Raw genomic sequence first — 5,602 nt, 5'->3', positions numbered from 1 at the left:
TATCCAATGCCATTGCCACAGGGCACTCTATGCTTCCTCTTCTATATTCTGCTGCTAGATTCCTGACCCTGCTGCCACAAATAATATTTTTTTAAATGTCATGCTTCCATAGCCCATGTAGCTGGGTCTACAAGTGTGTGTAGTGAAGCCTTGATATTTTTTGAGGATGGACCAAGGATTGAACCTGGGCCTCCTCTGAGGTCTTAGCATGCCAAGCAGTAGTATCTAGCATACAGTTCCAGGGCTGGGTCTGCCACGTATAATTTCTACAGGTTTTAATTTTTAATAGACTGTCTTTTGGGTTCTGATTTCCTGGTTGTCAAAATGGCAAATGTCTAATATTCCCTCAGTAACTTTCATGGCAACAATTATCCAAGTATTGAAATATCAGTTTTAAGGAGACCTTCCTGAATAAGGAGAAAACTGTAGTCAGAGAGGAATGGTCACCTATGTAAATAATCAGTTCTGTCAGATTTTTTCCCCCTAGAATAACCACGTCTATTCTCATGCATTATTCTGAGTCCAAATAGGCCGGACTTATGAAAAGTCCTCATTTCATCAAGCACAGTGCTTCTCAGATTTGGTTATATTACGTAGCAGCACCCTTGTTGACAGCTTCTTCGATATATAAAATACTTTGGGGCCAGCACAAAATGTTTAGCTCAAAATTATCTCTCTACTTTCTAACCTAATGCTAATCAAAGTGCTGAGACTTGTTGAATATATGTGGAATAATGTATTATACTTAAAATACAACAAGCAATTTTTATTAGATACTAATGTAAAAAATACATTGAATACAATTCATGAGCTCTTCTGAAAATAAATTTTAGTTTTATCTTCCAATGTCCCTTTAATATTTATTTACCAGAGGAATTTTTTTCTTTTTCATTGGATAACATTTCTTATCTCTGGCAGACACATTGACTAATCCTGTTTCTTTCTTTTCTTTTTTTTTTTTTCTTTTTTAAAGTTTACTTCATTTATTAAGTAATAATAAAGCTTTAAGTTGCAAAGCATGATCTTGATTCAGTAATTAGAATATCTGGTCCAGTATATTAATCAGTAGACCAGACTTTATCCCATCTCTACCAGGCCTACAGCTATCAAAGGAAACTCTATGGGGAGGAAGAGCACCTGCATGGGATTATGAAAGAGGAATAGGGGAAACAGTACCACCTTTCGTTGTGGCTGCATTAGGATATTCTGTTTTCTGAAAAAAAAGGGGACTGATAGCTTTTCAAGTGTGTAAGTACTCTGTTTACTTAATTTTCTGCCTCAAGAAATGATGTATTGCCTCTTAATTGTTTCAAAATTTTATTTACTTTTTCTGAGAGATGAAGAAGGAGAAAGACAGAAAAGAAGCATCCCCCAAAGAGTCCTCACATGATCACAGGCTCCGCCAACTCAGCTTATGGGCTCACATGTACACCCATATGTAGAGAGAGACCTTGGGCCATGAAGCCAAGACCTTCACATGAGTCCAGTTGTATTGCTGCTGTGTCATGTCTGGTCCAATGATGAATGGTTTTAAGGGTCAATCACAAGCAAATTAAAAGATTGGTAATCTGGAAGGCCTAAGGCAGCGATCAGTAAGGAGCCTAAACCTATTTTCTTAGTTTTGGAAATGCGCCACTACTGACCTCCTGCTTTTAAAATACAACTCATATTTAACTAGTGAAAAAACTGTCCCTGTTTTGCATGATATTGGCACAAAAAAATACACATAGGCTAATGAAACAGAATAAATAGTCCAGAAATAAACTCCAAAATATACAGCCAATTGATCTTTGACAAAGAGTGCAAAGCAATACATTGGAGAAAAAAGTCTTTTCAGTAAATGGTACTGGAAGAACTGGAAAAATGAAACTGGATCCCTATCTTTAACCATTAACAAAAATCAATTACAAATGGATCAAAGATTTAGGTGTAAAACGTCAAGCTATGAAACTACTGGTGGAAAACATAGGGAAACTTTTGAAGACATTGGAGTAGGCAAAGATTTATTAAAAGAAACCCTTGAAGCACAGGCAATTATCCCAAAACTAGACAAGAGGGGTTATATTAAATTGAAAAGCTTCTGCACAAAAAAGGAAATAACAATTGGAATAAAGAGACAACCCTCAGAATGGGAGAAAATATTTGCAAACTATTCTTTAGGTAAGATATAGTTGATGTAATTGGAATACACAGGGAACTCAAGTAGCTTATCCACAAAACAATGAAAATGAACAAAGAAAAACAATCCAATTAAAAACTGAGCATATGGGGACCGGCAGTTAGCATAATGCCTATGTCACTGGACTCCCATGTAGTCAATCGTGGTTTAAGCCCCAGATCCGGTGGCTTAAACTCACACTGGGTGCGTGTGCCCAAGACCCTGAGAGGAGGATGGAGGAGAAGGGATTGCAGTGTGACCATCTTCCCTGGGGGGTGATTTCTCGCTTTCTATCTCTCTTTCTCTCTCTGTCTTTCTGGTGAGCACACACGCCCAATAAGAAAATCCTCTCAAAAAAAAAAAAATGGCTATGCTGCTGAACTCCCATGTTGTCGACCATGGTTCAAGTCCTGGACTTGGTGGCTTAAACTCATGCTAGGTGCATGTGCGTGAGTGCCCAGGATTCCGAGAGGAGAGTGGATGAGAAGGGATCGCGACGTGGCCATACTCCCTGGGGAGTGATTTCTCACTTTCTGTCTCTCTGTCTCTCTCTGTCTTTCTGGTGAGTGCATGCGTTTTGCCTATAGCAAAACCTCTCAAAAAAAAAAAAAACAACAACAAAAAAAACTGAGCATATGAACCAAAGAAACAACTCTCGAAAGAAGACATACAAATGACCAACATGTATATTAAAAAAAAGTTCAGCATATCTCATCTTAAGAGAAATAAAGATCAAAACCACAAGGAGATATCACATAGCCCTAGTCTGAATGACTATGACCAAAAAAATAAGAAATGACAAGTGCTGTAGAAAGTACAATGAAATGGGAACAGTTTAACACTGTTGATAGGAATATAAATTACTACAGTCACTGTGGAAAACAATATGGAGATTCCTCAAAAACCTACAAATAGAACTACCACATGACCCAGTAATCTCATTTGGTATTTCCCAAAGGATAGGAAAACATTCAGTCTGAAAGTCACTTGCTTATCAATGCTTATTGTAGCATTATTCACAATTTCTATGACACAGACTCAACCAAAATGCCCAAGAACTGATGTGTGGATTGAAAAACTGTGGCACATACACACTATGGAATACTACTCAGCCATGCAGAGCAATGAGACTCAGTCATTTGATTTAAAGTAGATGACTATAGTAAGCCAAACCATGAAAGACAAACAATGCGTAGTCCCCACTCAGTATATACTGAATGTCTGCACCTGTGGCAGAAACCATGCTGTGAAGATATAGTAGTATGGAGGACAAGTGTAGATACCAGAAACTGTATGAGAGATGAGTGAATAGTTGAAGGTGGATGGGAGGACCTCAGGGAAAAAATTCTTAACAGCTACCAGATTTTAAAGTTCTCTGTTTAAAATGATGTTTACAGTAATATCCTTGATCTTATTGTGACATAGTGCATACATACCTTGAAAAACACATTGTGTGCTATAGAGAAGTACAATGATTGAATTTAAATAATAAATTATTAAATTAAGAAAAGCCCCTGTTTCTACTAAAGCAGATAATGCCTTCATGTAGAAATGAACACACCTTCTTGGCGTACTTCAGTGCTGAATATGGAAAGAACCCACTAACAATGATCAAAAGGAAAAAAAAAAAGGTTTCTATACTGATTTTTACTGGCTTTATAATTTCTATTGCAGAAAGGATCTCAGAATCATGTGATTCCGATAGGGTTGGTGCAGAAACTACAGAAATGTCTATGTCTGTGGTGTTGCTAAGACTGTAGACACTACTTCTGGAGAATTGTCCAAACCTCCTGTTTACAGCATTCTGAGGTTTTGCCTTTTGAGACATAAATGTTGAACAAATGGCATTACATCCCCCATTTGCAATTGCAGAGCAACGCAGGAAGGCAAAGCAGGAGCTAAATCAAATCTATCAGGCTAATGGGTTTTGTTTTTCTCCTTCTCTTACTCTTCTTCCATGGAAGTCTGAATCCCTCAACCCAGTGTTACAGGCACGTATTCCAAAATAGTCCAACCTGAACTTGGAGTAAAAGAAAAATCACCTTTGGTTTTGGCCCTACTGACATCAGAATTAGGTCTTCTACCCTTTGTTCTATCCTAGGGATGCCAGTGTTATTTCATGGGATTGGGTCCATGTTATGTTCTGCCTGGTCTTTTCCTTAAAGGTCATACAATTGTTTTTTTGTTTTGTTTTGTTTTTGTTTTTGCTTTTCGTTTTTTCCTAAACATTTCAGTTTTGCAAGATTTTACTTTATTACTTCACTATCTAAAACCAGTAGTATGGTTTTCTCATCAGAATCCTTTGCAGATACTCAGCCTTAGCGTGGGAGAAAGGGCAGAGAATGTTACATTTTGAACCATCAGACTGCTTTCACAACTTGGTGGGGGAAATTAAGAAATTGCCTGTATGTGGAATGTTTTCCTTGTCATTTGCACTCTGAAAGAACTCATTTTTAGTTTTAAGTACCCAAGGAGCCAGAAAATGTGAGGGAAAAGAGTCATATCACAAGGTTAAGCAGCAGACACCAGAGTTTTCCAATTCTGCTTATGAAAGGTATGAGGGCGTCAGTTGAACCTTCTGGAAGTAACAGCTGGGCTATCATTTCAGAGTGTTATAATTAATCAGAATCCTGGATAGAGAACCGTATTATTAGAAGAAAGGAAGGGAGGAGGAAGGGAAGGAGGGAAAGATTTTAGAAAAAGTTTTCTAAAACTCTAATAATAAAGATAGGGGTCAGTCAGGCAATGTGGTGGTTAAGGGAGCTGGATCCCATATTGCCAACTGTGTGATTCGAGTCCCAGACCAGCAGCTTGAAAAACATGCCCAATGCATGTGTGTTTTCCACTCCACTCCACTCCAAATCCCAGAGAATTGAGGAAAAGATATTGCAGCAGAGTTATCATCCCTGAGGGGTGATTTATCACTTTTCCTCTTTCTCTGTCTCTTTCTTGTTAGAGCATGCACCCTAAATTTAAAAAAAAAAGATACTGATTTTAAAAAGTATGAGTTTTATATACCTAGTGAGTAAGTTTATTCTAATCTTCTGCTTAAAATATGTGCATTTAAGTAACATTTACATAGTTTAGGTTAAGTGAACATGTTACTTTTTGGGGGCAGGGGGAGTTTTTGCTATAGGGTGCATGTGCTTGCCAGAGAGGCAGAGAGAGGCAGAAGGACAGAAAGCGAGAAATCACCCCCCAGAGGGAATGGCCACGCCACAATCCCTTCTCCTCCATTCTCCTCTCGGGATCTTGGGTACGCACGCACACGCGCCCGGCATGAGTTTAAGCTACCGGGTCCGGGACTCGAACTGTGGTTGACTACATGGGAGTTCAGTGTCATAGCCATTACACTAACTGCTGGTCCCAACATGTTACTTTTTTGAAAAGGACATGTTAACACAGGAGGGTGGGAACAGTTTTCTAGCTGCACTGGTCCAGCTC

Source organism: Tupaia chinensis, unplaced genomic scaffold, assembly GCF_000334495.1.
Source record: "Tupaia chinensis unplaced genomic scaffold, TupChi_1.0 Scaffold000028_1, whole genome shotgun sequence".
NCBI lineage: Eukaryota > Metazoa > Chordata > Mammalia > Scandentia > Tupaiidae > Tupaia > Tupaia belangeri.
Note: the sequence above shows the minus strand (reverse complement) of the source record.